This window comes from Nicotiana attenuata, unplaced genomic scaffold, assembly GCF_001879085.1.
Source record: "Nicotiana attenuata strain UT unplaced genomic scaffold, NIATTr2, whole genome shotgun sequence".
In the NCBI taxonomy this organism is placed as follows: Eukaryota; Viridiplantae; Streptophyta; class Magnoliopsida; order Solanales; family Solanaceae; genus Nicotiana; species Nicotiana attenuata.
The window spans coordinates 694,213-706,158 of record NW_017670390.1 but is presented as its reverse complement, the minus strand read 5'-3'; positions in this window follow the sequence as shown (position 1 = coordinate 706,158).

Here is an 11,946-nt window from a genome sequence, read left to right as displayed (position 1 = left end):
GTAAAATCTTCATTTAAGTCAAATAAGAGACAAATAGACAATAAGGGTGAATCCTAATGCAATTAACTGTAATTTAAGCATGTAGAGGTGAGACTAGTAAATAGGAACTCAATCATATCAAGAAAAACTTCATACTCAGTGAATATAAGGACCTAAGAACCCTAAAAGGCCAACTTTCCACAAATAAGTTCGAGCACGCACTCGTCACCTTGCGTACACAGACGACAATCAACATAGAAAACTCAAATCCTAAGGAAAAATCCCCCACACAAGGTTAGGCAAGATACTTACCTCAAAGAAGGCAAACCGATACTCAAAATGAACTTCTCGGGTGAAATGACCTCCAGATGGCTCAAATCTAATTAAAATAACTTCAAAGCACAAATAAAACTCATAAGAAACTATTCCGGATCATAAAGCCTCAATCTTTATCAAAATCCAAAATCGACCCAAAAGTCGACCCCCGGGCCCGCACCTCAGAACCCAACAAATTTCACAAAACCCGAACACCCATTCCGATATGAGTTCAACCATACTAAAATTATCAATTTCAAATAGCATTGCGTCCCTCAAATCACGATTTTTCATTTTGAAAGCTTTCTTCAAAAACCAACATTTTCCTCAACTCAAAACGCAAATTAAATGATAAAAATGAAGATAAAATCATGGAATATATTAAATACTAGGTGAAGAACACTTACCCAATCGATTTGCTTGAGAAAGCCAAAAATAATCGCTCAAAATCGAGCTCTATAAGTCAAAATATGATGAAAATGGCCTAACCCTCGATTTGGAAAGCTTGCATTCTACCCAGGTCTGAAAGCATCACGAACCCGGAGAAAGGCTCGTGTTCGCGAAGAAGGAAAAGTAAGGCTGTCCAGAAAAACTCTTCGCGAATGCGAGGGAAGGATTGCGAACGCGAAGAACAAGAAACAGAACCTACGTGAACGCGAGACGGCGAACGTAAACGCAAAGAAGAAATATGAGGTTGCCAGGAGGACTTCGCGAACGAGGGTGGCTAATCGCGAATGCTATGAAGGGGAAAAGCAAACCTTCGCGAACGAGGGAGTTTGAATGCGAACGCGAAGAAGGATCTCGAGGTGGTCAGCAGAGACACTTTGCGAATGCGGAAGGAGCTTCCCGATCGCGAAGAAGAACACCTGAAAAATAGAACAACAGTTTAAAAATAGGAGAAATTGACCCGTAGCCCTCCCGGAACACACCCGAGGCCCCTGGGACCCCGCCTAAAGCCACAAACAAGTTCTACAACCTAACACAGACTCGCTCGGGGTCTCAAATCACATCAAACAACGCCGAAAGTACAAATCAACCCACAAATCGAACTATGAACTTCCAAATCTTCCAACTTCGATAACTCGTGCCGAAACCAATCAAACCAACCCGGAATGACGTCAAATTTTACAGACAAGTCCCAAATGACATAACGTAGCTGTTCCAACTCTCGAAATCGCATTCTGACCCCGATATCACAAAAGCCAAACTCTTGGTCAAACTTCTCCATTTTCCAAACTTCAACTTTTCCAACTTTCGCCGAAATGCTCCATATTACCCTACGGACCCCCAAATCCAAATCCGCACGCACGCCTAAGTCCAAAATCACCATACGAAGCTATTGAGATCATCCAAAATCCATTCCGGATCCGTTTACTCAAAAGTTAAATTCCGGTCAAATTCTCACCGCTTAAGCTTCCGAAACTAGAATCCTTCCTCCAATTCGACTCCGAATCATTTGGTAACTGATTTCGACCATGCACACAAATCGATACACATAATATGAAGCTGTTCAAGACCTTAGGCTACTGAACTGAGCTTAAATTCTTGAAATGACCGGCCGGGTCGTTACATCCTCCCCCTCTTAAATAAATGTTCATTGTCGAACGTACCAAGAATCGCCTCGAAGTCATCAAACCACTGAATGCACACTTCCAACATACACCCGCGGGTGACCCCACATCACCCCAATCCACACAAGCCTGACGACACCATCCCAACTATAATTTAGCCTTTCTACCAACACCGATAAGCCTTATAGCCAAAATCCTCACCTTCCATTCACTTCCAAAAGACCTGATTCCAATTTCGTATCCGGTATCAATCTCAACCACCTGCAATAACTCATGCGTACACCCACAAGGTACGACCACCCAACATAATACACCACACATAAGCCTACAATAACGCTTCTGATCACAATAGCTGCACTTAATCAATACCAGCTCTGACTATTAGTCTCATATTTGTTAGAACCCTGTTTCAAACTTCCACAACGCTGACAATGATGCAAGAACCACGAAGAACTCATAATTATACACCCAAATCAACAAGTCACAACTAACACCAGCGGGCACACACCTCGCAAGCTAAAGCTCAAGAAGCACAGAACGAAAATGACTGAATATGTAAAGACAAACACATAAGGGAACTACCAAACAAGCCCGACAGGCACAACTCTCTATCAGTACTATGATACGAATCAATTTAAATAGGAAAATTAAAGTACATGAACAAATCATAAGGATCTCTTCCTGGTACAACTCTCCGCCGCGACACACAGCCCGACTCAACATATCAACTCACATAAAATCGCGAGGGTCCCGCCCTCAACTGTAAATCACAAGTAGAATATACATCAAACCAGCTGAAATCTCCCACCAGATCAATTCTGACACAAATTACAACAAGTAATAGCCCCCATACTAGTGGAGCATAAAAATCACAGCTAGAAACCAACATACTCAGGAAATCACATCAAGCCTACCGTCATGGACACCAGGAATTTACAACTAGTTTCGTAACTCTCAATAATGCATAAAAACAAACGATAGACAGGGCTACCACTCATAGAATCTCCCAACATGGGCAAACACATAAACATGGTGCTAGTCATGAATCTCACCCATAAGTGAAACAGCAAATAAGGGAACTCGTCCCGATAAGCAGAACAGAAATAAACACGAATGGTGCCCTTCTGTAACAAACCAAAGGCATACCTGTATGACATCATCTGACACAGCAGCCTCAAGCCTGCTATAGAGAACACATCAATGGGCCGGGCCTCCCCTTCTTAAGCGCTCCCTACTTTCCTGAATACCCCGCTGTGACACATCTGCCAGAAATCTGGGACAATCCCTCACCATGTGGCTAGTATCTCCATGCTCAAAGAAACCTCGTTGCTGACGTGGCTGTGGGAGCTGTGCGGTGTGGGTACTCTGAGACCCATGAGCACCTGAAACACTATGCAAAGCCTGAAGTACAAAATGAACTAGCTGACCAACAAAACCTCTACCATGCCATACCCTTCCTCCGAATTAAGGACCAGTAGATCTCTCTAGCCTACGAGACCTCCTCACCTCCCTATCCTCTCTCTTCTGAACTCGCCTGTCCTCTCTCTCATGGCCCCGCCAGTCCTCTCGCTCCAAGTCCCACATGCCCTCTAACCGGCGAGCGATCCCTACCACCTGTTGATACGAAACATCTGACTCCAACTGCTATGCCATGCTGAACCGGATATCATGTCTGAGCCCCTCAATTAATCTATGGACACGCTCTTTAACTGTGGCGACCAAGGCAGGTGCATGCCTAAACAAATCACTGAATCTAATGGCATACTCCAATTCTGACATAGTGCCCTGACGCAGCTGCTCAAACTCCGCACGCCATGCATCCCGAAGGGACTGAGGTAAAAACTCCCTCAAGAATATCTCTGAAAATTGAACCCATGTAAGTGAAGATGCATTGGCCAGGCTACCCAACTCATACGCCCGCCACCACTGATAAGCCGCTCCCTTAAGCTGGAACGTAGTAAAGGCAACCCCACTCGTCTCCACAATACCCATAGTGCAGGGAATGCGATGGCATTCCTCCAGAAACCCGGTGCACTCTCTGAAGCCAAACCACTGAATGTAGGAGGGCCATATTTCTTGAACCTTGCAAGTCTAAGCTGCTCTTCCTTATATGCTGCTGCCCTGACCACGGGCTGAACTGGAACCACAGGCTGTGTCGCCATGACACTTGGAACCTGACCAATATGACTCGTTGCTCTAGGGTGTGGGCGGTAGGAGTTTGAGCTCCTCCCCTGGCTTGTGAAGTAGCTGGTGCAACCGGAATCAACCCCGCTTGAGCCAGCGTACCAAACATACTCAGGAACTGTGCTAAAGTCTCCTGAAGTCCAGGGGTAACAGCAGGCACCTCCGGTACCTGCCTCCAACTGCTACTGCTGGCGGCTCCTCAACTGTTGCTCTGGTAGGTGCTCTAGCTGTGACACGTGCTCCTTGTCGGCCTCTGCCTCTGCCTCTAGCGACACCTGCTCCGGGAGCAGCATCGTCGGTAACTGCATCTCGTGTCCTCACCATCTGTGAGAGAATGGAATGATAAAAGTTCAAACTTCGAGATCAATGAACTCGCACGATAGGAATGAAGGAATTGATATTGTCCTAATAGTTCTGTAGCCTCTCGAAGATAAGTACAGACGTTTCCGTACCGATCCGCAAGACTCTACTAAACTCGTTTATGACTCGTAGCACCTATGACCCTAGAGCTCTGATATCAACTTGTCACGACCAACCTTTCCCTCCATTTGGGTATCGTGATGGCACCTAGTATTAGGGACTAGGTAAGCCTAACTTGTACTGAATAACAGCAATAATAAATAAAATTTAACAGCCTCGAAATAGAAACCTCTACAAAATTTATAATTTTCCCAAAACCGGTAGTACAAGTCATAAGCTCTACAGAGTTTGCTACAACTTCTAAATATAACTGTTTGGAAATAAGTAGAAACAGTGTGAATACAAAATAGGAAGGTGACTCCAAAGCCTGCGAACGCAGTAACAGGTTTACCTCGAGCCTCCTCAGCAACGCTCTGCACTGCTACTAGCGATCAAATACCTGGATCTGTACAAAAAATGTACAGAAGTGTAGAATGAGCACACCACAGTGGTGCCCAGTAAGTATCAAGACTAACCTCGGTGGAGTAGTGACGAGGAACAGTCAAGACACCCGCTGGTCTAATAAAATGAACAAGTATAAGAATAGGAACAACAGGATATGGTATCTACATAAAGACTACGCAACACGACTAACAATACAGTAATTTCAATAAGAAAAGAAAGAACAAGTATCAGCGAAATACCATAAAAATGACACAGAAGAGTGAATGGAACATTCGGAACCACATATACAGCAAGGACAAGTAATACTCAGCAATTACAACCTCTTTTACATCAAGTTTTTGTCAAACAAACTCCACGAGGTACCGAACCTCGGACGAATCACAACTAACGGGTCTCAATACTTGAACCCTAACACTGGGCATCATCTGCCCTATAACACCTCATAACCGCACTGACGACTCACGTGCCAATAGAGCCATTTTCACATAGAAGGCAAGTAACAAGGGTGTACATCTATACTCAACAATATCAAGAAACGATAAGGGTGTTTAACTACGTGTATGCTTGTGCAAGTGTCCTAACATAGTCCATACCAGCAACTAAGCATAAGGAAAAGAACGAACAACACATAGAATGTTTTCTCACAGCTTTCACCAGATAAAGCTTACACAGGTAAGTGTACCACTACACAGATATCAAAAACAAGAATGCCCCCAGGCCATTACAAATCATCACAATCAATCCCTGACATAGCCCACCTTGTCTCGCCACGTGTGCAATAGTGAAGTAAATGCCCGCCTTGTCTCGCCACACGTGCATAATAATGTTCCCACCTTGTCTCACCACATGTGCAACCCACATATATATATATATATATATATATATATATATATATATATATATATATATATATATATATATATATATATATATAGCCTTATCACGCCGCATGTGCAAATATCAATAGTAACAACAGCACGGCAGAAACCTTGTGCAACCCCATAACAACAACCGCACAACAGAAACCTCGTGCATCACAATGTCAACAACCGCACGGCAGAAACCTCGTGCAGCACCACAATAAGTAAAACAACAACAATGACAATAATACAAAGTAAGGCTAGTAAATCAACTCAAGAACTTTAGATCACAATGAAACGGTAGAACCAGTTCACAAGGAATAACCACAGTAAAGAATGCTAGGCGTAAGGAGAACAGCTCAAGAAGGGACAACTAGTATGTATCAACGATCCCACAATATACAATTCAACACTAAGGAAGTCATCACGAGTCAAATAGTTCCAAATAAAGACAAATTAACTAAGATATAGGATATCTAAACTTATTTTAACGTTGAGCAATTACGAAGGATATTCAACAATTCAATTGAGGATAAACAGTGAAAAGATAATCATAACCTCAATTAAGACTAAACAATTGTAGGATGAGATGATGATAATTTCAAATAAAGATAAGTAGTTATAAAAAGATAGCATGAGAATAGAAGAGGTAAAATCTTCAATTAAGTCAAATAAGAGACAAATAGACAATAAGGATGAATCCTAAAGCAATTAACTCTAATTCAATCATGTAGAGGTGAAACTTGTAAATAGGAACTCAATCATATCAAGAACAACTTCAAACTCAGTAAATATAAGGACCTAAGAACCCTAAAAGGCCAACTTTCCACAAATAAGTCCGAGCACACACTTGTCACCTCGCGTACACGGACTACAATCAACATAGAAGACTCAAATCCCAAGGAAAAATTCCCCACACAGGGTTAGGCAAGATACTTATCTCAAAGAAGACAAATTGATACTCAAAATGAACTTCTCCGGTGAAATAACCTCCAGACGGCTCAAATCTAACCAAAATAACTTCAAAACACAAATCGACCTAATAGTTGACCCCTGGGCCTGCACCTCGGAACCCAATAAATTTCACAAAACCCGAACACCTATTTCGATATGAGTTCAACCATACTAAAATAATCAATTTCCGATACCATTTCATCCCTCAAATCATGGTTTTTCATTTTGAAAACTTTCTTCAAAAACCAACATTTTCCTCAACTCAAAACACAAATTAAATGATAAAAATGAAGATAAAATCATGGAATATATTAAATACTAGGTGAAAAACACTTACCTAATCGATTTTCTTGAGAACCCCACAAAGAATCACGCAAAAACGAGCTCTACAAGTAAAAATATGCTGAAAATGGCCAAACCCTCGATTTGGAAAACTTATATTCTGCCCAGGTCTGAAAGCATCGCGAACGCGGAGAAAGGCTCGCATTCGTGAAGAAGGAAAGTAAGGCTGTCCAGAAAAACCCTTAGGGAACGCGAAGAACAAGGAACGGAACCTACACGAATGAGAGACGGCAAACGCGAACGCGAAGAAGAAATATGAGGCTGCCAAGAGGAGTTTCGCGAACGCGGGTGGCTAATCGCAAACGCGATGAAGGGGAAAAGAAAACCTTCGCGAACGCAGGAGTTTGAACGCGAACCCGAAGAAGGATCTCGAGGTGGTCACAATAGACACTTTGTAAACACAGAAGGAGCTTCGCGATCTCGAAGAAGAACACCAGAAAAACAGAACAACAATTCAAAAATAGGAGAAATTGACTCGTAGCCCACCCGGAACACACCCGAGGCCCCTGGGACCCCGCCTAAACCCACAAACAAGTTCTATAACCTAACACGGACTCGATCGAGGTCTCAAATACAGTGCCAAAAAGACAAATCGCACCATGAATCGAACTATGAACTTCCAAATCTTCCAGCTTCGAGAACTCGTGCCGAAACAAATCAAACCAACCCGGAATGACGCAAGATTTTGCAGACAAGTCCCAAATGAAGTCACAGAGCTGTTCCAACTCTCGAAATCGCATTCCGGTCCCTATATTACAAAATTGAAACTCTTTGTCAAACTTCTCCATTTTCCAAACTTCAACTTTTCTAACTTTCGCCGAAATGCTCCAAATTACCCTACGGACCCCCAAATCAAAATCCGGACGCACGCCTAAGTCCAAAATCACCATAAAATGCTGTTGAGATCATCCAAAACCCATTCCGGAGTCGTTTGCTCAAAGGTCAAATTCCAGTCAAATTCTCACCGCTTAAGCTTCCAAAACTAGAATCCTTCTTCCAATTCGATGCTGAATCATCCGGTAACTGAATCCAATCATCCACGCAAGTCGATACATAAAATATGAAGTTGTTCAAGGCCTTACGCTGCCAAACGGAGCTTATATTCTCGAAATGATCGGCCATGTTGTTACAGTTCACCTTTTTTTCAAAAATGTAATGAACTTCAAGAATTCATTAATATTGCTCTTGTCGATCTTGAAAAAGCTACATGAACTTTAAAAGATTCAACAAGAAAAAAAGACTGGAACTGAAAGTAAAAGTATGTAAGATTGAAAGAGACATGCTTCAAGAAGAAGTTCATGAACTTCAGTTGCAGCTGAATGGATTGCGCAAATCCACTAGCCATAGTTTTGTCAAATCAATCCAGTAGACTTCTCACAAAAACTCATCAGGACAAAAAAAATTTAATTCTTCCTCCTACATTAACTATGAAAAGATTGGTCACATATCTAACCACTACAGGTTTAGAAATAAAGGAGAGAAACCCCCCGGAAATTCTAATGATCCCTCATGTTTCTATTGTAGAAAATTTGGTCACATATTGCAGGTATAAAAATAGTAGAAGTTGGATTTGACGATCTAAGGCAACAAATCAGGCAAACAACTAAAAAAGTAACAAATCAGGACCAAACAGGATTGGGTACCTAAAAATAAGTAATTTGTTGTTGCAGGAACACCGCAAGAAAAATTGAAAAGGAAAATAGTATCTTGATAGCGTGTGTTGCGAATACATGGTAACAAATAACTTTTTAAATCAACCACCAATCTTGATGGTGGATAAATCACGTTTGGAGATAAATCCAAAAGGGAATGTAATTAGAGTTGAAAAAGTCCCTCTCAGTTCATCATGTGATGTGGATGAAGTCTATCTTGTAGATGAACTTAGATACAACCTGCTCAGCATCAATCAGCTATGTGACGGTGACTATGAGGTTCGTTTCAAAAAATATGGGTGGATTATCGAAGATGAATCAGGTAAAGTCATTCTATCTGGAAGTAGAGAGAAATGTTTACACCCTTAGTAATATTGATGTCATGTCGAATCAGCTATGTCTAGCATCCATAATTGATGATCTTTGGGTATGACATATAAAACTAGGTCATGCTAGCATGCAAACTATCCAAAAGCTTTCTAAATAGGATCTTTTCATTGGTCTTTCAAAGCTAGATTTTTCAAAAGATCATATTTGTGATGCATGTCAATTAGGTAAACAAACAAGATCTTCTTTTAAAATCAAACACATTGTCTCTACGACAAAACCTCTCCAATTGTTGCACGTGGACCTTTTGGTCCAACTAGGATTGCTAGCATTAGTGGTATAAAATATGCTTTTATTATAAAGTAGATGATTTTTCACGATTTACCTAGGTTATTTTCTTGAGTCATTATGATGAAGCACCAAGGAACTTTGAAGTCTTTTGCAAGAAGGTTCAGCGAGAAAATGAGGATTATGTCACTTCCGTAAGAAGTGATCATGGAGGAGAATTTGAAAGCGGAGCATTTGAAAATTTTTGCAATGGCCAAGGAATCTCCCACAATTTCTCATCTCCCAGATCACCAAAATAAAATAGAGTAGTGAAACGCAAAAATAGAACTCTTCAAGATATGGCAAGGACCATGATTGCAGAAAACTCACTTTCACACTATTTCTGGGTTGAAGCAGTAAGAGCTGAATGTCATATCATCAACATGTGTCTGATAAGACCTATTTTGAAAAAGACACACTATGAGGTGTGAAAAAGTAGAAGAACCAACACAATTTAGTTTCATCTGTTTGGATGCAAATCTTCATCACAATAACGGAAATGACGACCTTGATAAGTTTGATCCAAAAAGCGACGAAGGTATTTTTCTTGGGTTCTCTCCCTCAAGTAGAGCATATAGAGTTTATAATAAATGTACTTTATCCATTGAAGAATCTGTTCATGTTGTGTTTATTGATACTAACCACTCTTCGAGGAGTGAAAAACCTCCTGATGATGAAGAAATTGCCATAGTTCCAAAACCTGTTCAACCAATGAAGAATCAAGAACCTCATGCACTAGAATCACAAAATCTCATTGAAAAGTAACTAGCTATAACAGTACTAAACAAATGGAAAAGTGAACCTGGATAATTCCATAAGTTCATCCTTGGTGATCCCCAAGAAGGCAGGAAAACTAGAAGATCACAAAAGAAGAATTCAAACATTGCTCTCTTCTTACAGCTTGAACCAAAAAGGTAGACGAGGCACTTGGAGATAACTGTTGGATAAGCAATGCAAGAGAAACTTGACTAGTTCGTGAAAAATAGGGTTTGGAAGCTTATTCCTCAACGTCCTAACACATTCATTATTGGGAAAAAATAAGTTTACAGGAACAATTAAATGAATCCAGCCAAGTAGTAAGGAATAAAGCAATGATACTCTCAACAAGAGAGAATCGACTATGAAGAAATCTTTGCTCCATTTGGCAGGTTAGAATCAATCCGTATTTTGTTAGCATATGCTGCTCACAAGTGTTTTAGACTTTTTCAGATGGATGTAAAAAGTGCGTAAATGGATTCATATCTGAGGAGGTATATGTCAAGCAGCCCCCAAGTTTCGTAAATAAGTCTTACCCAAATCATGTCTACAAGTTTTTTAAAGCTCTCTATGGTCTTAAACAAGCTCTTAGAGCCTGGTATGAAAGGCTAAGCTCATTCTTAGTCGACCATGATTTTAAACGAGGTAATATTGACACTGCTCTTTTCATCGATTGTTCTGACAAAGGTAGTTTGATTGTACAAATTTATGTTAATGATATTATTTTGGGACTACTAACTCGGATTTATGCAAGGATTTTTCAAACATCATGAAAGGAGAATTCGAGATGAGCATGATGGAAGAACTAACATTCTTCCTTGGGCTACAAATCAAGCAATTCCAAAAAGGAATTTTTATCAATCAAATAAAGTACATAAATGAGATTAGAAAGAAATTTGGTATGACGAATGTCAAAGCCATAGGGACTCCTATGAGTCTGTCAACCTCTCTTGATGAAGACATGAACGGTAAATGAAAATTGTATCGAGGTACGATTAGATCTCTACTATATCTTACTGCAAGTCGACCGGCCATAATGTTGTTCAGTGTGTATAAGTGCCAAAGATATCAGTTAGCTCCTAAAGAGTCCTATTTAACTGATGTTAAATGTATTATCAGATATTTAACAGGGACAGACAACTATGGGTTATGATATGAAAACTCTAACAATTTTGATCTCAAAGGTTTCTCAGATGCAGATTTTGCAGGTGACAAAATTGACAGAAAAAGTACAAGTGGAACTTGTCAATTACTGGGAAAAGCACTCATTTTCTGGCACAGCAAAAAACAAAATTGTGTTGCCTTATCCACTCCTGAAGCAGAATATCTGGCAGTGGGCAACTGCTGCACACAAATTCTGTGGATTATGCACCAACTTCTAGATTATAATTTTCATCTTAAATCTGTTCCAATTATGTGCGATTAATACTAGTGTTATTTGTCTTTTTAAAAATTATGTGCATTATTCTAGGGCTAAACACATTGAAATCATATACCATTTTATTTGTGATCATATTTCTAATGGGGACATTGTGTCAGAATTTGTAAACACTAAAAATCAGCTTGCGGATATTTTTATAAAGTATTTTCTTGAAGAAAGATTTTGCTCGCTTCGCGTCAAAACGACATATCCTCAATAACCATCTACTGCTCACAAGTTTAATACATTACGCGATTGGTGTACCTGCTAATTTATTTTCGTTTTAAAAGAAACTCTTTCTATGAAATTCCCTTATTTGATATGATTGCTACAATTGCATGCATTAATATGTGATTGACGGCGTTGTACTCCAGAAGAAAACTTTTTCAGTTGCT